Here is a 25,833-nt window from a genome sequence, read left to right as displayed (position 1 = left end):
TTGCGTTCCACATTGGAGATGAGCGGCGCAAGGCTAGTGACGGTGTGTAAACCGTTCAGATTGGTGCTGGAGGGGTACAGGAGCAGGAGGGGAAGACGGGGGAGGACCAGGCAATAGGCAAATCTGTAAAAAAGGAAACAATATATGTCAATGAGATGGACAGGCATAAGCATGATAGCAAGACAATACAATAAATGGAATCACAGATAATAATAAAATACAATGCAACAACATCTTCTGAATGGGTACCAGAATTAAGCATAGATGACAAAGTATTGCAAAAGAGATCCACAGAAAAAAACTCGTAAACCATGGTAGGGTACTGTGGGGTGAGACTTTAGATAAAGGACATTAAGTCATAATCCCTATTTAAGCCCCTTGGGGAAAGGGAATCCAACCTATGGATCCAAAATGCCTCACGTTGCTTAAGGAGGCGGATCCGATCGCCACCCCGTCGGGGTGGTAGAATCTGTTCAAGCACCTGAAACCTAAGTTGGGAGATGTTGTGGCCTGTTGATATGAAGTGGTGGGGTATTGGCAAGAGAAGGTTCTTGCAACGGATTGTGGACTTATGTTTGGATATTCTGTCGCGTATAGGTTGGGTAGTTTCGCCCACATAAAGGAGTCCACACGGGCATTTAATTAAATATACCACATACGAGCTCTCACAGGTGAAGAAACCTTTGATGTTGTATTTCCGTCAAGAATGGGGTGGTGTATGAGGTTACCTTTCAAGACATTGTTACACTGCCTACACTGTAGACACGGGAAAGTACCCATTTTGGGGTTCTGAAGAAAACGTTGTGTGGATGTGGGTCGACTTGTGCCAATATCAGCTCGGATGAGTGAATCTCTGAGATTGGGGGCTCGTTTAAAGCAGGGCATGAAGGGATTACGGAAGCTAGTGATGGATGGGTAGCCTGTACGTAAGATATTCCAGTGTTTACGGATAGTCTTGTGGAGTATATAAGCAAACGGGTGGAAGGTGTGTACAAAGGGGATACGATTTGAATTGTCAGGACGTGTATCCTGAGAGGCAGCCCTTGAGGGCTGTAGGGAGGGGGAAGGGTAGCCCCTTTCTGCGAATTTCCGATGCATTTCTTGTAGTCTTAGTTTACGGGTGTCGGGGTTGGATACAATCCGCTCGACCCTCTTGAGTTGAGACCGGGGAACGGATTTTTTAATGTGTACAGGATGATTACTAGAATAGTGAAGGAGGCTATTCCGATCCGTGGGTTTGGTATATAGATCTGTGGAGAGAGAGCCAGTATTGTTCTTGATGACTACTGTATCTAGGTAAATGATCTGGTTTAAATCATGGGTCATATTAAATTTTAAGTCAGGCCATGCAACATTGAGATCAGTAAAGAATGTCTCAAGAGAAGACAGGGGGCCATCCCAGATACAAAAAATATCATCTATATACCTCTTCCAAATCATAGAGTGTGATTGGAAGAGGGGATGGGTGTAGACGATCTGTGTTTCAAATGCCGCCATATAGCAGTTAGCGTAGGGTGGCGCAACATTAGAACCCATAGCCGTGCCCTAAGTCTGTAGGAAATATCTATCTTGGAACATAAAGTAATTCTTTTTAAGTATTAAAGATAGTAAATCCACAACTAGGTCAACAATCTGATGATTGGTCTGGGCCTCTAACAAAAGTGTTCTGACTGCATGTATACCTTGATCGTGCGGGATGGAGGTGTAGAGATCCTTGACGTCAAAAGAGACTAGCCATGCGGAAGATGGAACCTGTTTGAGATCTGCAAGGATATTGAGGAATGAGCCTGTGTCTAACAGAAAGGAAGTGCTCTTCTGTACAAGGGGTGTGATGATTCTTTCTACGAAAATCGAGAGGGGGGAAAGGAGCGAATCAGTAGAGGCCACGATAGTACGTCCAGGGGGTTCGGTCAAATTTTTATGTATCTTGGGTAGGACATATAGAACAGGGGTGATGGGATGTGTTTTGGTGAGATATTCACCCGTTTTGATATCAATCGTCCCTGCTCTAATGTGTCGGTCAATGGTGTCTCTAATAAGGGTTTGGAACTGGGAGGTGGGGTCCTGGGAAAGTTGTCGGTATGTGGTCTTATCACTAAGTTGACGCTCCACCTCATTAGTGTATAGGGCCTTGTCCATAATGACTATAGCACCCCCTTTATCTGCTGGTTTTATAACTAGGTCATGGTCCTCTCGAAGACTATTAAGGGCTTGGAAGTCGAGAGCAGTTAGGTTCATAATGAAGTTTACCTTCGTCAGCCTTAGAGCGTAAATCCCTAAAGGCCGAGTTGACGAAGCCGATAAATGTTTCAAGGGCATGAGAGCCCTGAGGGGGTCTATAAGTACTCTTAGTGTATAAGCCCAAATCTTTGGCAGTAATGACCGCCCCATCCAAAGTGTTGGGGAGCGGTGGTGTGACGTGAGTCTGGTCAAAGTGAACTTTCAACCTTAATGAGCGATAGAAACGCTGCAACTCCATTTCAAGCCTGAAAGTATTATATCTAGTAGTGGGACTGAAAGAAAGTCCCTTCTGTAGGACCGATAGTTGGGCCATATTGAGAGTCTTAGAAGAGATATTTACCACCAAGCGGGGCGAGTCTGGGACCGGGTTACTCTCTGGTAGTCTGTGTTGCCTCCGGCGTTGGCCGCCCCTCCTCGTCTTCTTCTTGGTTGATAACGTCGTGGTTGGCCTAAAAAACGAGATGTGTTAGAAAAGTAGTCTCCTCTATCTGGTTCAGAACCTGAGGATGAAGCGTCTGCAGAGGAACGAGTGAATCTAGGAGGATTCCCACTTGGCTGATATCTCTCTTGCCAGCGGTATACTTTATTAGACTCGTAATCCTCAGTGTCTCTTTGAAATTTGTTACGCTTCCTGGATTCAGTGTCCCTTCTGTGTAGATCAATATTGGATTGGATTTTCGTTTTGAGGTTAGACCATGCGTCTGGACTCAGGGAGGAGACGAGTTGTGCTTCCGTATTACTGATCAGCTCCTTGGTGGATGCTATGGACTTATGTAGAAAGTCTATAGTAAGGACCATAAGGTCAAAGGAGCACTTATTAAGAATTTGTTCAAATTTGTTATTGTAGTCAGGCAGATCAGAAAAAAGTGTGGGTCTAAGGGGGACCCTAAGACCCCTAGGGATTCTTTGTACTCGCAGGTATTCAGTAAGCGTTGTGCAGTGCAGTTCCAGATTTACCAATTGTCGATGGTCCTTCTCCAAATTCCGTCCTCTCACCTCGCCTGGAGGCACCTTGAGGAAGTCGCTAGAGATGCAGGTACGAGCCAAGATAGAATTGGTTTCCTCTACATTATAGGAGAATGTGGAAGAGGACATATCCCCTTAGGGGTGCCAGCGGACCGGTATAACAGTAAAGCAAAAAAATCACTGCACACCCTAAAGTGGTGCTCAAGAAGGGACCGTGCCCTGTCACATGTGAAAATAACCTTGGCACTCGAAAAAATTCTGCTTAAGAAAATTTATTACAGTCCATATTAATATACAGTAAACATACGTTAATGTTTCGGTCTATACGACCATCTTTATATACGGTTTTTTGAACAGAGATTTTCTGTATTCTTTTGTTTATGTTTTCTTTATTTGTCCATTTTTCAGTCAACTGAAGAAGGTCGTGTAGACCGAAACGTTAACGTATGTTTACTGTATATTAATATGGACTGTAATAAATTTTCTTAAGCAGAATTTTTTCGAGTGCCAAGGTTATTTTCACATGTGACAGGGCACGGTCCCTTCTTGAGCACCACTTTAGGGTGTGCAGTGATTTTTTTGCTTTATTGTCACAAAAATGTCAGGTCTTCCATTCTTTGTTACTATTGCCATTGCATCTTGATAACACAGCTGCATGTTGCGGGTGCTACCTTCAAACGACGATGGGAGATTTACTGTTTGTCCAATTGGAATTCCCTTTTGAATTGATTGATTTTGCAAATGTTCTTGAAGAACGCAGTAGTCTTCAACTTTAAGTTGTTTTTGGTTCATTCGTATAAAATTTAGATGATTAGCTTCAATTTTAATGTATGCCTAGACTAAGTACTGTTGTGTCAGTTTCCCACTGTTTAAAATAGGATTGAAGTAATTTCGGACAGACAGAAGAAAACTGTAGTACTGCAGTTGTGTAATTCTTCTTGAAGTAGGTTTTCATGCCACCCTTGATCACCTCTTGGAAAGAATAGCGGATACAGAAGAGCATCAAGGTTGCTGTGCAAAATGCTAATTCGTTGTGTCTTAGGAACCAAAGGGTTGTTTTGGTCTGGATTAAGATGGACTAATATATCTCTTTGAAAAGGAGGCTCTCCATCATTGTTTTGAAAAACAACAGCGACCTCACTTACACGTGGTTTGTTGTAAAGTCGGGGATCCTGTTTACTTTCTTGTTTAATGACCATGACAATAGAAGGCATTTCAGTCCCATTTTGTATAGCCCTCTGTTCCTCCTCAGCTTCGACGTCTTTTAGCATGCGATATGCGGCAGCAAATGGGCTGATTTTTTGTAAATGTACGTCAATTTGGTTCATCAGTTCAGCATCACACTTTTCGTTTTCTTTCAGGTTCATCCTTTGTTCTGTAGCATCATTTGTATCAAGGATGTATAATTGTGCAAATTTTGGTGGTTGTCCTATTTCTGGGTGAAGTGTTCCAGTGCGGTGGTAGATCTGGCCGTGAATTTTAAAACGATACGGTCTGAATCCAGGGGGCGGTGCAATGTTGGCACCAAATGAAGCAAACGCATGAGAACTGTTGATGCTTCTGATATTTTCCATAAAATTTCTACTGTGTTGATGCATTCCTTTCATCAACTTCTCAAACAGATCTGAGTAGTGTGGTCTCGGTAGCATAACTTTTCCTTTTTGGCAGCATTGAGTAAACTGATTGTCAGATGGTTTTTCATCAATAAAATTCTGAGTCGCATTTAGAGCAAACTGCATTAATATTCCCACAGCAGTGTTCAATAATTGTAGTTTTGTTGTTTGTTACATAATGTGCAAGTTGTTGAATATTCTGTTGGGCTTGCCTTAGTTGGTAGAGCATTCGTTTTTTATGAATTTGGCGATCGTGTTGTTGTCTGTGTGCCCTGGATTGTGGAGATTCATTCACCCGACGTTGTCTGTGGGATTCCGCATCGTGTTCCTGCCTAGCAGCAGTGTGTTGTGGTGTCTTCTGTTCCCGACGTTGTCTCTGTGAATCAGCTACTTGTACCTGTCGTGTGGCAGTTTCTTGTGGTGTTTCCTTTTGGCAACATTGTCTGTGAGTTTCCGCATCCTGGGCTTGTCTGGCGGAAGTTTGTTGAAGCGTCTCTTGCTCTCGACGTTGTCGTTGCCTTGTTGCTGCTTTTCTATCATCCTCATTGGCGTATTTTCACTTACGACCCATTGGAAGACAGGAAGCGTAAATCGTGAAAGCGTACAGTAAATAAGTATCTGTTCAGCGCGCTGTGACTGACAGAACATGTTCAGTAAACGTGAGTGAGCTATGTCGCACTGTGACTGACAGAAAGTGTTCAGTAAACGTGACTGAACTACGTGGCACTGTGGCAGACAGAGCTTGTTAAGTAAATGTGACTGAACTACATGGCACTGTGGCTGACTGAACTTGTTAAGTAAACGTGACTAAACTAAATGGCACTGTGACTGACAGAACTTGTTCAGTAAACATGACTGAACTACATGGTACTGTGACTGACAGAACTTATTCAGTAAACATGACTGAGCTACATGGCACTGTGACTGACAGAACTTGTCCAGTAAACGTGAGTGAACTACGTCGCGCTGTGACTGACAGAACTTGTTCAGTAAACGTGACTGAACTACGTGGCACTGTGACTGACAGAACTTGTCCAGTAAACGTGAGTGAGCTATGTCGCGCTGTGACTGACAGAACTTGTTAAGTAAACGTGAGTGAACTATGTGGCACTGTGACTGACAGAGCTTGTCCAGTAAATGTGACAGAACTACGTCACACTGTGACTGACAGAACTTGTCCAGTAAACGTGACTGAACTGTGTGGCACTGTGACTGACAGAACGTGTTCAGTAAAGTAAACATGAGTGAAATACGTCGCGCTGTGACTGGGGTTTAAATTCCGAGCCAATATCTCTGATTGGTCGCTGCCGGCCGGGCGCGACCAATCCAAGAAGCGGAGTTTAAAGGGGTTGTCCATTACTTTAAATTAACCCCCTAATGTATCCCCCCGGGGCCTCTAATGAATTTCATAAATACCTCATATTGCCAATACTGCCTGTGCGCGGCGCTATCGCTGACCGTGCACAGGCAGCACGTGACCCCTGTGCGCGGTCCGCGCTCTCTCAATGAATGGGCGCGCGGTGGATGCCGGGTGTGACGCGATGGGGGATAACCCCGCCCACAACCCACCACTCACTGTGGAAAGCGGAACAGGAGACCCCTGACTGCAGTCGCAAATAGTCGTGACGTAAGCGGAAGCAAGAGCCAGCTGCAGCCGGGGGTCACGTGCTGCCTGTGTGCGGTCAGCGATAGCATCGCGCACAGGCAGTATTCCCAACATAAGGTATTTGCAAAATTCATTAGGGGCCCCGAGGGGATACATTGGGGGGTTAATTTAAAGTAGCCTCGCCAATATCGCTGATTGGTAGCGGCCGGCCGGGCGCGACCAATCAGCGAAGCGTGGTTCAAATCCTGCGCCAATTCGCGGCCGGACTGCGCCTGTCGCTGATTGGTCATGGGCCGCTGGCGTGACCAATTAGCGACACGAGATTTCCGTTACAGACAAACAGACAGAATTAGACGATTATATATATAGATACAAAGGGAACACTCAAATAACACATCCTAGATCTGAATGAATGAAATATTCTCATTGAATACTTTGTTCTGTACAAAGTTGAATGTGCTGACAATAAAATCACACAAAAATCATCAATGGAAATCAAATTTATTAACCAATGGAGGCCTGGATTTGGAGTCACCCCCAAAATTAAAGTGGAAAAACACACTACAGGCTGATCCTTAAAACAAGTCAAAATGAGGCTCAGTATTGTGTGTGACCTCCACGTGCCTGTATGACCTCCATACAATCCCTGGGCATGCTCCCGATGAGGTTGCGGATGGTCTTCTGTGGGATCTCCTCCCAGACCTGGACTAAAGCATCCCCCAACTTCTGGATAGTCTGTAGTGTAAAGTGACGTTGGTGGATGGAGCGAGACATGATGTCCCAGATGTGCTCAATCGGATTCAGGTCTGGGGAACGGACGGGCCAGTCCATAGCTTCAATGCCTTCATCTTGCAGGAACTGCTGACACACTCCAGCCACATGAGGTCTGGCATTGTCCTGCATTAGGAGGAACCCAGGGCCAACCGCACCAGCATATAGTCTCACAAGGGGTCTGAGGATCTCATCTCGGTACCTAATGGCAGTCAGGCTACCTCTGGCGAGCACATGGAGGGCTGTGAGGCCCTCCAAAGAAATGCCACCCCACACCATTATTGACCCACTGCCAAACCGATCATGCTGAAGGATGTTGCAGGCTGCAGATTGCTCTCCACTGCGTCTCCAGATGCCAACCGTCCTGCACGGTGTTGGGCTGTGAGCACAACCCCCATCTGTGGACGTCGTGCCCTCATACCACCCTCATGGAGTCGGTTTCTAACCATTTGTGCAGACACATGCACGATTGTGGCCTGCTGGAGGTCATTTTGCAGGGCTCTGGCAGTGCTCCTCCTGTTCCTCCTTGCACAAAGGCGGACGTAGCGGTCCTGCTGCTGGGTTGTTGCCCTCCCACGGCCCCCTCCACATCTCCTGGTGTACTGGCCTGTTTCCTGGTAGCACCTCCAGCCTCTGGACACTATGCTGACAGACACAACAAACCTTCTTGCCACAGCTCGCATTGAGTGCCATCCTGGATGAGCTGCACTAACTGAGCAACTTCTGTGGATTGTAGAGTCCGTCTCATGCTACCACGAGTGTAAAAGCACAATCAACATTCAAAAGTGACCAGAAAGCATTAGTACTGAGATATGGTCTGTGGTCCCCACCTGCAGAACCACTTCTTTATTGAGGGTGTCTTGATAATTGCCAAAAATTTCCATCCATTTCATTTGCACAACAGCATGTGAAATTTATTGTCAATCAGTGTTGCTTCCTACGTGGACAGTTTGATTTTACAGAAGTTTGATTTACTCAGAGTTATATTCTGTGGTTTAAGTGTACCCTTTATTTTTTTGAGCAGTGTATATCCATCTGAATTAACAGTCCTTCTGAGAATGAATCCAGCTGAATATATTCAGTGGTGATAGCAGGAGTTAGGCAGGCAGGAAGGGTATGTGTCAGACTGCAGTGCATGATACAGCGCAAGAGGATCCATTTAACGTTGTGTTTGCTGCTGCTGTTCTTACAGATATTTGTAGGCATAGCCCAGGTAACAGGGGCCAGAGCAATTTTTTTTTATCTTAATCCTAGTTATTTGCTTAAAAAGCAATCCAGAATACAACATTTTTCTCCTCCATTTGCTTGCTAGCACTGCAGAATAGAGCCAGATCTTTATCATATTAAAGCCATAAAAATCCAGAAATATTAACTGAATGTGGAAAATATTGGCCTCCTTTGCCATTTTGTTGCATGCAATGTGTCAGTCAAGCTATGCACACGAGGTCTCTGTGAAGAACAGTATTAGTAAATAGTGTTGAGCCACCCCCGTAGTGTTCGAGTTCGGTTCGGTTCGTCGAACACCCGTGTGTTCGCCGAACTGTTCGTCGAACTGTTCGTCGAACACCTTCGAACACCATTAAAACCAATGGCAGGCAAACAAAAACACATAGAAACACATAGAAAACACCTTCAAAGGTGTCCAAAAGCTGACAAACTGCTCAGAAGACACAACTAACACATGGAAAAGTGACAAGTACATATAGTCATGCGAAAAGAAAAGAGGTGGAGGAGTAAAAGGAGGTGGAGACACAGATATAGGCATGTCATGCCCTTCTAAAATCCAAAAAGTGAGAAGCCGAGACGGCCAGTCCGCTCCTGCCCGTGCCACCTCCGTGTCGCCGGGTTTGTGCCAGAGCCGCGGTGAACCCTGACGGCCAGCCCCCCTCTCCCAATACTGGTGCCTGTCCGCTGGTGGGTCGAGAGAGCCCCCCTGTGGTGGAGGCAGCTCTAAGCTTTTTAATTTAAATTGTCCCTCTAATTTGAATGAATACACTTTAAATCCATTTACAAGGATCTATTGGAGGGCAAGTCTCATGCCAGCAGCCGCGTAATTCCAGCTCCAGTAGCGTCCACTAAAGCTGCTGCAGTTAAAAAGCTTTTATAAGGATCGAGCTCGGCTGTCCACCGCAAGGCATCCTAGTGCCAGTCCCAGCCCCTATGCCTTGGGGTGCCTCCTGATGCTCTTCACTAAGTATCCCGTGGTCCCGAAGCATTTCCTTTGAAAAAATTAAGTGTCCAAACTACAGGTGGTGTAGCTTGCTTAACAGCCGGGATAATCCGCTGACTAGCAGACACTGCTACTAGGCACAAAGTATTTCCTGGGCTAGATGCAGTTAAAAATTTGTAAGTAGATACTCTCGTTGGATGCTGAGAAAGCATTCCATAGAGTCTCCTGGCACGCCATATATGATTCTCTTAAAAAGCTTGGGGTAGGGGTCTAGGGGACCCTTTTATAGCCAAAATCACGGCCCTGTATCACAATACGTCACCTAGGCTGAAGATAAATGGAACTGTAGCACCGAGGGCTCGGTTGCTACAGACGTATTGCACCTCACCCAGAGGTGTGATATCTCACTCTCAGATAAGGATGGAGTGTGGATCAGGACCCGACACCTGCATGCATTACACCACATTGCCGTGGGGCAGGGCGACCAATATGCCCCTGAGATGGGCACGACAGTCCCTGTCCCTGGCTGGAGTGGGGGGAGGGAACACTGAGGAAGGGGAACCCTGCAGTGCAGGAGCAGGGAGGAAGCAGTTCCTGGGTGCATTGAGAAGGGAGTATAAAAGGTGGGCACCATCTTAGTTCAGTGCAGAGAAGTCTGAGCAGAAGTGGCAGGGAGCAGGGGCTCTGCATGAGCTCTGCTCCGGAGGCGGGCCTAGTAACAGAGGCCCAGGCCTGCAAGAGGGAGAAGGAAGGAAGAGGAGCGGAGAAGGCTCCAGGAACGAGGAATGAAGGGATCCCAGGGGTGCGGACGGGCGAGTCGCCACCGCACGCCCGAATCCACCTGCGTGGAGGGGTCAGGCCAAAGGGGGAGACCGGTCCCCGAACTAGTGGAGGCAGGAAACGACCCTCAGCTAGAAACCGGAGGCTCTGACATTTTATGTGGCGCAGCCCCTTGCTCCACCCGCTAGGAAGGCACCACATAGGGTCAGGGAAACTGGCGCCAAGTTTACGAAGAGGAGGCCCGAGGCAGCCGGACAGAAGTGTTGGTAAGAAAGGCCAGACAAAGGACACACAAAGGGGGTCCTGTGAAGCGCTCCAAAGTTATCTGGGAGTTGTCTGAGCCCCTCACCTGGTGAGCACAGTACGACGTGGGCAGCCGTTACCTGCAGACGTGGTCTGGATAATAAGAACTGTGAGTAAAGGCCCTGAACTGCATCACTGACTCCGTGTCGTTACTGCTGCTGCCCTGCACCATCACCCCCATCCTCCGCATACACTGCCCTGAGGCTATACTCCTCCCGTGGGGAGTTATGCTACGCTCTGCTGCACCCACAACACCAGCCTTAGCGGTCTGCCCTGTAGCGGCGGTTCACTCTGACCGCAATCCACGGGTGGCGTAGTCGGACATTTAAACATCAAAACCACATAAATAGTTCCGCCACTGGTTTGACCGCCCTGAGCCACGGAACCGGATCGCCGCCACGAAGACTACAACCACCAGCATCCACCAAAAAGGGTCCGGCTCCGGGTGTCCCAAGGCCCAGGGGGTGCGTCAGAACATTTTCATCACCTTTCACAATCACCAATGGGACAAGGCAGGGATGTCCTCTGTCCCCTCTCTTATACATCCTAGTGACGGAGCACCTGCTCTCATCAATTCGCCATAACCCCAATATTAGGTGGATTGAGGTGGGAGGCACCGAGTACAAGTACTCTCTATTTGCTGATGATGTCCTAGTATATATCACTCAATCACATATATCCATCCCTGCTGTTATGGCTGAAATAGATCACTTTGTTACATGGTAAAATTTTAAAATCAATGCAGCGAAGTCTGAGGCCCTCGATGTCTCCCTCCCTAAATCCATATAGGATTCCATCCAGTCCAACTTTCCCTTTGCCTGGCCCTCACAGGGTATCAAATACTTAGGAATTCCTATTCATAGAGACCTCTCCCATCTATGTTATCTTAATTTTGGGCCCTTTATTGAACAATTCCATACAGACCACGGTTGGCAAGTTAGAACTGTAAGATTCACTACGTGAACCACTGGTGTTTTGTGGAAAAGCACATGTACACCGCGTTCCAAATTATTATGCAAAAAGTGTTTAGGAGTGATAAGGGAAGAATTTGTTTGTTTGTCAGTTAAACTCATTGATGGTGATGTGTGTCAGGGCTCTTTATATCACTGTAAGCAATTGCAGACACCTGTGCTAATTAGTTTGGCAGGTGTGTCCAATGAAAGGCAAGACTACTTAAGAAGGCTCTCTCACATTATTAAGCAGCCTACATTTTCTGCCAAAATGGGAAAGAAAAAGGATGTGTCGGCTGCTGAGAAGCAACAAATTGTGGAGTGTTTAGGTCAAGGCATGACTACAATCAACATTGTGCGATGATCAGGATGAAGTGTCTTGGCAATCAAGAAGTATGTAGCTGATTCACAGTACACACGTGTGCGTGCTGATAAGGGCAAATTGAGGACTCTTTCCTACAGGCAATTACGTCAGGTTGAAAGAGCAGCGGCAAAAAAGCCTTGTCATAGCAGCAGACAAGTTTTTGAAGCTGCTTGTGCCTCCAACGTCCCCCGAACAACAAGATGCAGGGTCCTTCAGAGGTTTGCAGCTGTGCATACGCCATCCTGTCGACCTCCTCTATCCACTTCACACAAGCAGAAACGGCTCCAGTGGGCCAAACATTACATGAAGACTGATTTCAAAACTGTTTTGTTCACGGATGAGTGCCGTGCAGCGCTCGATGGTCCAGATGAATGGAGTGGAGGATGGCTGGTTGATGGACACCCCACGCAAACACGGCTACAGCGCCAACAAGGAGGAGGTGGAGTAATGTTTTGGGCTGGAATCATGGGGAGAGAGATTGTCGGCCCCTTTAGGATCCCTGAAGGCGCTAAAGATGAACTCCATAATGTATGTGGATTTTCTCAAACAGCACTTCCTGCCATGGTTCAAGAAGAAGAACCGTGTATTTCACAGCAAGATCATTTTTCTGCATGATAATGCACCATCTCATGCTGCACATAAAACATCTGCATCTGTGGCTGATATGGGCATAAAAGGGGACAAACTTATGGTGTGACCCCCATGCTCCCCTGACCTCTACCCCATTCAGAACCTTTGGAGCATCATTAAAAGGAGTGTCTATGATGGCGGGAGGCAGTTCACATCTAAGCAACAGCTCTGGGAGGGTATTCTGTCCTCATGCAAAACAATTGAAGCAGAAACCATCCAAAACCTGACAAATTCAATGGACGAGAGAGTTCAGAAGCTCCTTTCGAACAAGGGGTCCTATGTGAAAATGTAACATCACCTAGAATAAAGTTTTGAGTTGAAAACTGTTTGATTTCAGTTTCTAACAACCTGCTAATGCTTATAATTTCAAAAATGACCATTTTTTTGGTCTTTATTAAAATGAAAAGGTTGATCGAAAAGTTTGGGGGATCTAAGAGTGTGGCAACCCAGTAGTCATGATTACTTCGAATTCTGACAATATGAGGGTCATGCTGCAGGTAGTGCAGCAAGAAGGCACTTATGTGTCTTGCGCATCTCGGAGCCCCAAAATTATTTTCCGGGCTAGATGCAGCTAAAAATTATTTTTAATTTTAAATCTGGTGAAGCTTATTATAGATGGCCTAATAGGATCAGTGCTGCACACTGCTACAAAGCCCAAATTATTTTCCAGTCAAGATACAGATAAACATGATTAGTAATTTGAAAGCTTAAAACGGTTGGTAGGGTGATTTTAACCAATCATCAAGCTTTTACTCTCCCCAGGATGACACAGGGGTAGAAAAGTCGTTTCGGATCCATGATTTGTTCATCTTTATGAACGTGAGTCTGTCTACATTATCAGTGGAGAGCCGCGTGCGCTTATCTGTCAGCACACCACCAGCAGCGCTGAACAAACGTTCAGACAGAACGCTGGCTGCGGGGCATGACAAGATCTCCAAGGCGTAAGTGGCTAGCTCCGGCCATTTATCCAGATTGGAAGCCCAAAAAGAGCAAGGGTCCAGTGACACAGTCGTGGCTTCAATGTTTACTTGGAGATACTCCTGTACCATCGTCTCTAGGCGTTGACTATGTGTCAGACTTCTTGTCTCCTGTGGCCTTGCAAAGGATGGGCTAAAAAAGTGGTGAAATGATTCCGCAAAATTGATGTTACCAGCAGATACTGTGGTTCTGTTACGGTTTGAGTGCTGAACACTTGACGGTCCCACGGTTGGCAAGTTGGAACTGTGAGATTCACAACGTGCACCACTGGTATTTTGTGGAAAAGCACATGTAAGATTCTGCAACAGTCTCTTCTGATACTCCTGCATGCGTGCATCCCTTTCTATGGCAGGAATAATTTCTGCAAATTTACTTTTGTACCGGGGATCTAACAGTGTGGCAACCCAGTAGTCAGGATTATTTCTAATTCTCACAATTCGAGGGTCATGTTGCAGGTAGTGCAGCAAGAAGGCACTCATGTGTGTTGCGCATCCAGGAGCACCAAGTCCCTGTTGTGTTGGTGGCGAGGTAACAATCATGCTTCCTTCCTCTGTCCTCTCCCCCCAACCTCGCACAACAGAAATGTGATCAAGGTCTCCCTCATCTGATGAGTCTTCCATCAGTTCGTCCTCCACTTCTTCCTGGGCTCCTGCACCTTCCTAACTAGTTTGGCTGCTACCATGCGCCGTGGTAAAATCATCTCCCCCACCCTCACATGCCTGCCGCCCTGGTGCTGCCAACCGTCTGGACCTTGCAGATGTTAGCCCTTCGCATACAACTCCTCCTCCTCTACTTCCTCCACCTCCTCTGCTGACCTCATCTCTTGGCTGACTGTGGGTTGACAGTAAGTGGGATCTCCGACCTCATCATCATCACCCTGTGCGTTATCACACCCGTCGTCCTCAGAGCCAACCTGTTCCTGCCCTGACAAAAAACTAAAGTTGTCGCTCCAATCAGGTATTTGAGTCTTATCATCGTCTTCCTCATTGTCTCCACCAACAGGAGTTACAGTTTGGGAATGAGGGTCTACATTATGGTCAGAACCTTCTGCGTCTGGTCCTGGATCCGACTCATAAAGATTCTGGGCATCAGTGCAGATCATTTCCTCGTCTGGATTCACAGAAGCGCTGGAGTCGACCTCTGATTCCCAGGCTATAGTATGAGTAAACAGCTCTGCAGACTCAACCATCTGTTCTACCTCATACTCAAACGGGCAGCTGGAGATTTGGGAGCTGTGAGGAAGCAAGTGCGATTTGGGTGACACCTTTGAGGACTGGAGTATTTGTGATGTTGAAGTTGATGTGGAGGAGAGCCCACTTAAAGGAGCACTTGATATCCGTTGAAGCACCTGCTGTTTTTGTGCCTCATCTGGAATTTGTAGCGATTGGCGTGGCCGTAAGAAAGGGATCTTATCACATTGTCCGCTAAAAGAAGTAGACATTTTAGTTTGGCTGGAAGATGGTCTTTCTTCTGCACCTACCCCACGGACACAACCTTTTTTCCCCTTCCCAACACGCCTATTCCCCTTTCCACCAGCAGCAGGCCTTTTTCCACTCATTTTGGTGGTTAACTAATTCACAACTCTGGAGTTGTTTGCACAAAAAAACAATGGATGGTAACCGAGCAGAGCTGAGTGGCCAAACTGTGGTATTAGTCCAAAACTATTGGCTGGGTTAGATGCAGAAAAAAATTATTTTTAATTTGCAACCTGATGGAGGTCAGTATAGATGGACTAATAGACCAAGTCCCACACACCGCTAGAAGCCCAAATATTTTTTCAGAGCTAGATGCAGAAAATTTTTTTATTCAATTTGCAACCTGATGGAGGTCAGTATAGATGGACTAATAGACCAAGTCCCACACACTGCTAGAAGCCCAAATATTTTTTCAGAGCTAGATGCAGAAAAAAATTATTTTTAATTTGCAACCTGATGGAGGTCAGTATAGATGGACTAATAGACCAAGTCCCACACACCGCTAGAAGCCCAAATATTTTTTCAGAGCTAGATGCAGAAAAAAATTATTTTTAATTTGCAACCTGATGGAGGTCAGTATAGATGGACTAATAGACCAAGTCCCACACACCGCTAGAAGCCCAAATATTTTTTCAGAGCTAGATGCAGAAAAAAATTATATTCAATTTGCAACCTGCTGGAGGTCAGTATAGAAGGACTAATAGAACAAGTCCCACACCCTGCTAGAAGCCCAAATATTTTTTCAGAGCTAAATGAAGAAAAAAATTATTTTTAATTTGCAACCTGATGGAGGTCAGTATAGATGGACTAATAGACCAAGTCCCACACACTGCTAGAAGCCCAAATATTTTTTCAGAGCTAGATGCAGAAAAAAATTATTTTTAATTTGCAACCTGATGGAGGTCAGTATAGATGGACTAATAGAACAAGTCCCACATGCTGCTAGAAGCCCAAATATTTTTTCAGAGATAAATGAAGAAAAAAATTATTTTTAATTTGCAACCTGATGGAGGTCAGTATAGATGGACTAATAGACCAAGTCCCACACACTGCTAGAAGCCCAAATATTTTTTCAGAGCTAAATGAAGAAAAAAATTATTTTTAATTTGCAACCTGATGGAGGTCAGTATAGATGGACTAATAGACCAAGTCCCACACACTGCTAGAAGCCCAAATATTTTTTCAGAGCTAGATGCAGAAAAAAATTATATTCAGTTTGCAACCTGATGGAGGTCAGTATAGATGGACTAATAGAATGATGCTATGCCCAAAAGATTTTACTTCACTAGGTGCAGTAAAAAAATTGGTATTCTATACACAGGTGGTATATCTTGCAACACAGATAGGCTACTCCACTGACTAACACACTCTGCAATAGACCAAAAAGGATTAGCTTTGCTAGATTCAGCCAAATGCTGTGAAAAAAACTTGCACAGCACTGGCACAGACCTGCCTGCCAAAAACTGATAGGAACTGATGTAACCTAGTCCTGAAAAGGACTCCAATTACAATTAGTCTTTACTCCCACAATCTATCTATTTAAGAGCACAGACCTGCCTGATAAAAGTCGTAGGAAATGCTGTAACCTAGTCCTTAAAAGGACTGCAATCACAACTATTCCCTACTCCCAAGCTATCTGTATATTTGTGCGAAAATTGGCTTGAAATTAACAAGGTATAGCGCACACAGCAACAGCGGTGCCGTCTAACACGCAGCTGCAGCAGTGAGAAAATGGTGGCGACGGGGAAAATGGCTTGGTCTTATAGGGCAAGGACATGTGACATACACTGCCAATCACACATGCCCTTGCTTGTGTGAAAAAAAGCACTTCGCTCCGTGTGTGCGCTGCTGATAGGCTGACAGATTGCACCTCCCCACTGCAAATGCGGGAAAGAGAAAAAAAAATGGAGATCTTCATTGTTCCTGCAGAGATCCATCCCCTGCCCCTCCCCCCGCCCCGCTGTACACTCAAACTGCGTATTAACATTAATTTTCATCATTACTGAGAAAAAATCCAGTTATGATTTTGGTGCACGAACAGTTATCGAACATAACCTCGAACAGCCGAATTTTTCTCAAATTGTTCGTGTTCGCCGACCGGCTCGAACACCGCCCAAAACAGCTCGAATTTGAGATTGGCGAACAGTTCGAGTAGAACAACGCTCATCTCTATTAGTAAACTCAAGGTTTGCTATTTAAAACCGTGGTTCTCAGTCAGACATATCACGTATAACAGCGTTCCAAAATCAGCCATTTCTGCCTTCCATTTTGTTGCAGTGTGTCGGTCAAGCTATTCACACTAGGTCTCTGTGAAGAATAGTATTAGTAAGCTACAGGCCTGCTATTTAAAACCATGGTTCTCTGTCAGATGTATCACATATAACTGCATTCTAAACTCAGCCATTTCTCGTGAACGTGGAAAATATTGTCCTCCATTTAAAATGGGCAAGGTGCGTACAAGGGACTGGGAAGTGAATGTGATTATGATGGTGCATGCAGAGGCCGAGGACGTGGACGTGAGCAAGCTGAAATTGTGCCACAACAAACACCCATATCTTGTCTCTCAACCTTCCTGTCCCAAATACTAGGGGACAGCAGCACACCACTATTGAATCCAGAGCAGTGTCAAAAGGTTATTGGTTGGATAGAAGATAATGCTTCCAGTCACTTTGCCACCACTCTGTCTTCCACACGATCAAGTCTCAGTAGCCATGTGTCTGGACCGCATATTCCTCACCCTGATCCTACTTCCGCCCAACATGCTGAGTTCCCGGAGACAACTGATCCCACACTTGGACACTCAGAAGAGCTGCTCACTTTTCCATTTGTAGATTTAGTCCTCTCGCCCAGCCAGCTTCAAGCAAGTCAAGAGGAGAATGCATTTAGCAATGGCCAAATATTTGAGTAGCCACAGTCACAAAAAGACAATGGTGGGAAAGTGCAATTACTGTCGCGAGAGGTGGATGATGATGATGAGACACAATTGCCAGAAAGTCAGGAGGAGGACAAGGGTGCGGAAGTGGAAGATGAGGTGGTGGATGATATAGCAACTGACTCAACCTGGCAGGGGGACATGCAGTGCGAAGACAGCAGCACACAGGGGGAGGGAGGCATAGCACCACAACAAGCAGGAAAAAGCAGTGTGGTGGCCACAGATACAAGGCGGGAAAGCATTCCCCGTAACATCAACATGATGGAAATTTCCAGTACAACTGTTAGGTCTTCCCGAGTCTGGTTGTTTTTTAAAGACACTGCAGATAACCCAAAAAAGGCCATTTGCACCACCTGCCAGTAGAGATGAGCGGTGTTCGACTTGAACTGTTCGCCAATCTCAAATTCTAGCTGTTTTGGGAGGTGTTCGAGCCGTTCGTCGAACCCAAACGGTTTGAAAAAAATTCGGCTGTTCGAGGTTATGTTCGATAACTGTTCGTGCACCAAAATCATAACTTGATTTTTTCTCAGTAATGCTGAAAATTAATGTTAATACGCTGTTTGAGTGTACAGCGGGGTGGGGGGAGGGGCAGGGGATGGATCTCTGCAGAAATAAAGATTTTTTTTTCTCTTTCCCGCATTTACAGTGGGGAGGTGCAATCTGTCAGCCTATCAGCAGTGCACACACGGAGCGAACTGCTTTTTATCACACAAGCAAGGGCATGTGTCATTGGCAGTGTATGTCACATGTCCTTGCCCTATAAGACCCAGCCATTTTCCCCATCGTCACCATTTTCTCACTGCTGCAGCTGCATGTTAGACGGCACCGCTGTTGCTGTGTGCGCTATACTTTGTTCATTTCAAGCCAATTTTCGCACAAATCTACAGATAGCTTGGGAGTAGGGAATAGTTGTGATTGCAGTCCTTTTAAGGACTAGGATACATCATTTCCTACGAATTTATCAGGCAGGTCGGTGCTCTTAAATAGATAGGTTGGGAGTAAAGACTAATTGTAATTGCAGTCCTTTTCAGAGCTAGGTTACATCAGTTCCTATCACTTTTATCAGGCAGGTCTGTTCTCTTAAGTAGATAGGTTGGGAGTAGTGTTGAGCCATCCCCGTAGTGTTCGAGTTCGGTTCGGTTCGTCGAACACCCGTGTGTTCGCCGAACTGTTCGTCGAACTGTTCGTCGAACACCTTCGAACACCGTTAAAACCAATGGCAGGCAAACAAAAACACATAGAAACACATAGAAAACACCTTCAAAGGTGTCCAAAAGCTGACAAACTGCTCAGAAGACACAACTAACACTTGGAAAAGTGACAAGTACATATAGTCATGCGAAAAGAAAAGAGGTGGAGGAGTAAAAGGAGGGGGAGACACAGATATAGGCATGTCATGAACTTCTAAAATCCAAAAAATGAGAAGCCGACACGGCCAGTCCGTTCCTGCCCGTGCCACCTCCGTGTCGCCGGGTTTGTGCCAGAACCGCGGTGGACCCTGACGGCCAGCCTCCCTCTCCCAATACTGGTGCCTGTCCGCTGGTGGGTCGAGCGAGCCCCCCTGTGGTGGAGGCAGCTCTAAGCTTTTTAATTTAAATTGTCTCTCTAATTTGAATGAATACACTTTAAATCCATTTACAAGGATCTATTGGAGGGCAAGTCTCATGCCAGCAGCCGCGTAATTCCAGCTCCAGTAGCGTTCACTAAAGCTGCTGCAGTTAAAAACCTTTAATAAGGATTGAGCTCGGCTGTCCACCTCAAGGAATCCTACTGCCAGTCCCAGCCCCTATGCCTTGGGGTGCCTCCTGATGGTCTTCACTGAGTATCCCGTGGTCCCGAAGCATTTCCTTTGAAAAAATTAAGTGTCCAAACTACAGGTGGTGCAGCTTGCTTAACAGCTGGGATAATCCGCTGACTAGCAGACACTGCTACTAGGCACAAAGTATTTCCTGGGCTAGATGCAGTTAAAAATTTGTAATTAGATACTCTCGTTGGATGCTGAGAAAGCATTCCATAGAGTCTCCTGGCACGCCATATATGATTCTCTTAAAAAGCTTGGGGTAGGGGTCTAGGGGACCCTTTTATAGCCCAAATCACGGCCCTGTATCGCAATACATCACCTAGGCTGAAGATAAATGGAACTGTAGCACCCTGAGGGCTCGGTTGCTACAGAGGTATTGCACCTCACCCAGAGGTGTGATATCTCACTCTCAGGTAAGGATGGAGTGTGGATCAGGACCCGACACCTGCATGCATTACACCACATTGCCGTGGGGCAGGGAGACCAATATGCCCCTGAGATGGGCACGACAGTCCCTGTCCCTGGCTGGAGTGGGGGGAGGGAACACTGAGGAATGGGAACCCTGTAGTGCAGGAGCAGGGAGGAAGCAGTTCCTGGGTGCATTGAGAAGGGAGTATAAAAGGTGGGCACCATCTTAGTTCAGTGCAGAGAAGTCTGAGCAGAAGTGACAGGGAGCAGGGGCTCTGCATGAGCTCTGCTCCGGAGGCGGGCCTAGGAACAGAGGCCCAGGCCGGGAAGAGGGAGAAGGAAGGAAGAGGAGTGGAGAAGGCTCCAGGAACGAGGAACGAAGGGATCCCAGGGGTGCGGACGGGCGAGTCGCCACCGCACGCCCGAATCCACCTGCGTGGAGGGGTCAGGCCAAAGGGGGAGACCGGTCCCCGAAACTAGTGGAGGCAGGAAACGACCCTCAGCTAGAAACCGGAGGCTGTGACATTTTATGTGGCGCAGCCCCTCGCTACACCCGCTAGGAAGGCACCACATAGGGTCAGGGAAACTGCCGCCAAGTTTACCAAGAGGAGGCCCGAGGCAGCCGGACAGAAGGGTTGGTAAGAAAGGCCAGACAAAGGACACACAAAGGGGGTCCTGTGAAGCGCTCCAAAGTTATCTGGGAGTTGTCTAAGCCCCTCACCTGGTGAGCACAGTACAACGTGGGCAGCCGTTACCTGCAGACGTGGTCTGGATAATAAGAACTGTGAGTAAAGGCCCTGAACTGCATCACTGACTCCGTGTCGTTACTGCTGCTGCCCTGCACCATCACCCCCATCCTCCGCATACACTGCCCTGAGGCTATACTCCTCCCGTGGGGAGTTATGCTACGCTCTGCTGCACCCACAACACCAGCCTCAGCGGTCTGCCCTGCAGCGTCGGTTCACTCTGACCGCAATCCACGGGTGGCGTAGTCGGACATTAAAACATCAAAACCACATAAATAGTTCCGCCACTGGTTTGCCCGCCCGGAGCCACAGAACCGGGTCGCCGCCACGGAGACTACAACCACCAGCATCCACCAAAAAGGGTCTAGCTCCGGGTCTCCCAAGGCCCAGGGGGTGCATCAGAACATTTTCATCACCTTTCACAATCACCAATGGGACAAGGCAGGGATGTCCTCTGTCCCCTCTCTTATACATCCTAGTGACGGAGCACCTGCTCTCATCAATTCGCCATAACCCCAATATTAGGTGGATTGAGGTGGGAGGCACCGAGTACAAGTGCTCTCTATTTGCTGATGATGTCCTAGTATATATCACTCAATGACATATATCCATCCATGCTGTTATTGCTGAAATAGATCACTTTGTTACATGGTCAAATTTTAAAATCAATGCAGCGAAGTCTGAGGCCCTCGATGTCTCCCTCCCCAAATCCATACAGGATTCCATCCAGTCCAACTTTCCCTTTGCCTGGCCCTCACAGGGTATCAAATACTTAGGAATTCCTATACATAGAGACCTCTCCCATCTATGTTATCTTAATTTTGGGCCCTTTATTGAACAACTCCATACAGACCACGGTTGGCAAGTTAGAGCTGTAAGATTCACTACGTGAACCACTGGTGTTTTGTGGAAAAGCACATGTACACTGTGTTCCAAATTATTATGCAAAAAGTGTTTAGGAGTGATAAGGGAAGAATTTGTTTGTTTGTCAGTTAAACTCATTGATGGTGATGTGTGTCAGGGCTCTTTATATCACTGTAAGCAATTGCAGACACCTGTGCTAATTAGTTTGGCAGGTGTGTCCAATGAAAGGCAAGACTACTTAAGAAGGCTGTCCCACATTATTAAGCAGCCTACATTTTCTGCCAAAATGGGAAAGAAAAAGGATGTGTCAGCTGCTGAGAAGCAACAAATTGTGGAGTGTTTAGGTCAAGGCATGACTACAATCAAAATTGTGCGATGATCAGGATGAAGTGTCTTGGCAATCAAGAAGTATGTAGCTGTTATGTTCTGCTACCAGAGCTAAGGAAAGAGAGGAGATCTGTCCCTACGATAGAACTCAGCTTAATCCCTACGATGTAACAGGGGACCTGATCCTGCGATCAGACCTGCTAAAGTCCTAAGCTAGTCTGTATGGAGACCTATAGATGTGGGGAAGGAATCCCTACAAGTACTAAGGACTGGGAGGAATATGGGACACCTCCTAACAGAAATAGTAGCAGACAGACGAACAAACAAAATATATAGAACATAGAGGTCAGTAGACCAAGCAAACTAACAGAGCAAGACACAGAGCACAGGCTAGCTAGAAAGTAGATATACAATGAAGTCCAGCAAAGCCAGAAGGGCGGAGCAGGATTAAATAGGCCAACAAGGTCATGTGACCAGCAAAGGAAAAAAAACCTAAGAGCAAGGTTCTAACAGTACCCCCCCTTCTAAGAGGATCCTCCGGATCCCCTAGGACCAGGCTTATCAGGAAATCTCCTGTGAAACGCTCTGATAAGTCTGGACGCGGAAACATCATCCGACCTCACCCAAGAGTTATCCTCGGGACCGAAACCTTTCCAGGCCACAAGATACTGCAAACTACCTCTATACCGTCTAGAGTTAAGGATGCGAGAAATTTCATATTCCCCGTCCTCCACCACCGGAGGAACAGAGGCAGAGGCGTCACAATCCGATACAACAGCTTTTTTCAACAGAGAGACATGAAATACCGGATTAATTCTCCAGGAGGTAGGAACCTCCAACCTAACAGCAGATTGGTTGACAACCTGAAGCACCTTAAAGGGCCCTACAAACTTGGGACCCAATTTCTTTGAAGGAATCCTCAACCGCAGATTCCTAGAGGACAACCAAACCATGTCACCAACAGCGAACAAAACCTCCTGTCGTTTCCTATCAAAGTAGTCTTTAGATTTTCTGTTGGCCTCCTGAAGATTACCACGCACATCCGTCCAAACTCTCTCCAAATCACCGGAAAAATTCTCCTCCTCAGGCACGGCAGATCCCAACTTGGAGAACGACCCAAATGACGGATGTCTCCCAGAACAACAAAAAAAAGGCGAACAACCAGCAGAAGAAGATGTATGATTGTTCAGAGCAAATTCAGCAAGTGGCAGAAACTCAGACCACCCCTCTTGATTGTCTGCCACAAAACAACGCAAGAACTGCTCAACATCCTGGTTTTTCCTTTCTGTCTGGCCATTAGATTCAGGATGATATCCGGACGAGAACGATAAATGAACTCCCAACCTATCACAAAAGGCACGCCAAAAACGAGCCACGAACTGAGGACCCCTATCAGAAACAATGTCAGTAGGAACGCCATGAAGTCTGACAATTCCCTTGACAAAGGCCTTAGCGAGAGTTTTAGCGCAGGGCAGTTTGACGAAAGGAACCAAGTGACACATCTTGCTAAAACGGTCCACGACCACCCAGATGACAGTAAAACCCTCAGAGGGGGGAAGGTCAGTTATAAAGTCCATAGCCAAATGTGTGCAAGGAGCACTGGGAACCTCCAAAGGACAAAGCAACCCCGCAGCAGGAGTATGTGAGGACTTAGATCTAGCACATATAGTACATTGACGCACCCACTTAATGACTTCCTTCTGCCATCCAGGCCACCAAAAACTGCGACCCACCAGTCTCTTGGTCTCAGAGATTCCGGGATGACCTGCCAACCGAGATTCGTGACACTCAACAAATAAATCTCTCCTAAAGGTCCCAGGCACAAACAACCTCCCATGAGGAGTGTTAGAAGGGGCATTCTCCTGTGCTTTAAGAATCTCATTTTCCAAAACGGAGTCCAAAGCAGCTATCACAACACCTTCTTGTAAAATGTTCTCCTCTTTCTCAGCACCGACTATGGGAGAAAAACTGCGAGACAAGGCATCCGCCTTAACATTCTTAGTACCAGGGATGTAAGTAACGGAGAAATTAAACCGCGAGAAAAACAGTGCCCACCTAGCCTGACGGGCATTCAGGCGCTTGGCAGCATCAAGATATATCAGATTTTTATGATCCGTAAGAACCTGAACGGGAAATTCCGCACCTTCCAAGAAGTGGCGCCAGTGTTCAAATGCGAGTTTAATAGCCAATAATTCCCGATTACCAATATCGTAATTCAGTTCAGTCTCCGAAAAAATTTTTTGAAAAAAAGGCACAGGGATGTAATCCATCCCCGTTATCCTGAGACAATACTGCGCCAACCCCCACAGAGGAAGCATCAACCTCAACCAAAAACGGCCTAGTAACATCAGGCTGCATAAGGATGGGAGTAGAGGTGAACCTCTCCTTGAGATACACAAAAGCTTCGATGGCCTCAGAAGACCACTGAACCGCATCAGCACCTTTCCTGGTGAGATCAGTCAGAGGTTTGACAATACTAGAAAAAATTTTTATGAATTTTCTGTAGTAATTGGCGAAACCCAAAAACCTCTGTATCGATTTCAAACCAATAGGCCTAGGCCATTCCTGCACAGCCTGAACCTTAACCGGATCCATCTCAAAACCTTTGCTGGAGATAATGTAGCCCAAAAAACTAATTCTCTGTACAGCGAACTCACATTTCTCCAGCTTAGCAAAAAGCGAATTGTCCATTAATAACTGTAATACCTCACGCACGCTCCGCCAATGAGACTCCAGATCCGGCAAATAAATCAAAATGTCATCCAAATACACAACCACATTTTTGCCGATCAAAGGTCTAAGGATGTCATTAATCAGATTCTGAAAAAATGCAGGAGCATTAGTAAGACCAAAAGGCATAACCAGATTCTCAAAATGACCCACAGGAGTGTTAAAAGCAGTCTTCCATTCGTCACCCTCCTTCATGCGCAACAGATTGTATGCCCCTTTAAGGTCAATTTTAGAGAACCACTTGGCCCCCATTAACTGGTTAAACAGATCAGGAATCAATGGCAGTGGGTAAGGATTGCGTACAGTAATTTTGTTAATCTCACGAAAATCCAGACAAGGACGTAAACCGCCGTCCTTTTTTTTTACAAAAAAAAATCCAACCGCCACAGGAGACTTAGAGGGCCTAATGTGACCGGCGGCCAAACTTGTCTGTATGTATTCCTCCAAAGCCTTCCTCTCAGGAATAGTAAGGTTAAATAAACGACTTTTAGGAAGAGTCGCTCCAGGGACAAATTCAATAGAACAATCATAGTCTCTATGGGGAGGCAAAACCTGCGAATCCTTCTCAGAAAAAACTCTCCAAAAATCCTGAATAGGAACAGGCAATTCTCCCCTATCCAAAGCTGCAATACGCCCGTTACAACACTTGTCATAAAATTTATGGCTCCAGGATTTAATTTCACTGGTAGACCAATCCAGTACAGGATTGTGAAATTTTAACCAGGGCAATCCCAATATTACTGGAGAAGGCAAGTTATTCAACACTACCAAATCCAATTTCTCATGGTGAACACCATTAATAGTGAGAGGAAATTCACAGACCTTGAGAGTAATATTCTTCAAAGGGGAACCATCCACAGAAACCACAGCAATGGGGGATGATAAAGGTTCAGGTTTTAAATTGAGTCTTTCCACGAATCCCCCATCAATTACATTCAAAGTAGACTCGCAATCAACAAACACCCGAAATTCCATTAATTCTTTCTGAGCAATCGTGGAAGCAGCTAAAAATATACCCTTGGAATTTAAAAAGGCATTTTTTTTTCTTTCTTCATACGAAGCTCACAGCCTTTAATCAAATGACCAGATTTTCCGCAATAGAAACACAAGCCTTCAGAAAATCGACGGTCTTTTTCTTGAGAGCGAGGTGCCACCGATCCAATCTCCATCGGTTCACC

Source organism: Phyllobates terribilis, unplaced genomic scaffold, assembly GCF_046119375.1.
Source record: "Phyllobates terribilis strain yellow unplaced genomic scaffold, ASM4611937v1 Scaffold_4__5_contigs__length_816908805, whole genome shotgun sequence".
NCBI lineage: Eukaryota > Metazoa > Chordata > Amphibia > Anura > Dendrobatidae > Phyllobates > Phyllobates terribilis.
The sequence above is the reverse complement of the archived record's forward strand: the minus strand, read 5'-3'. Positions refer to the sequence as shown.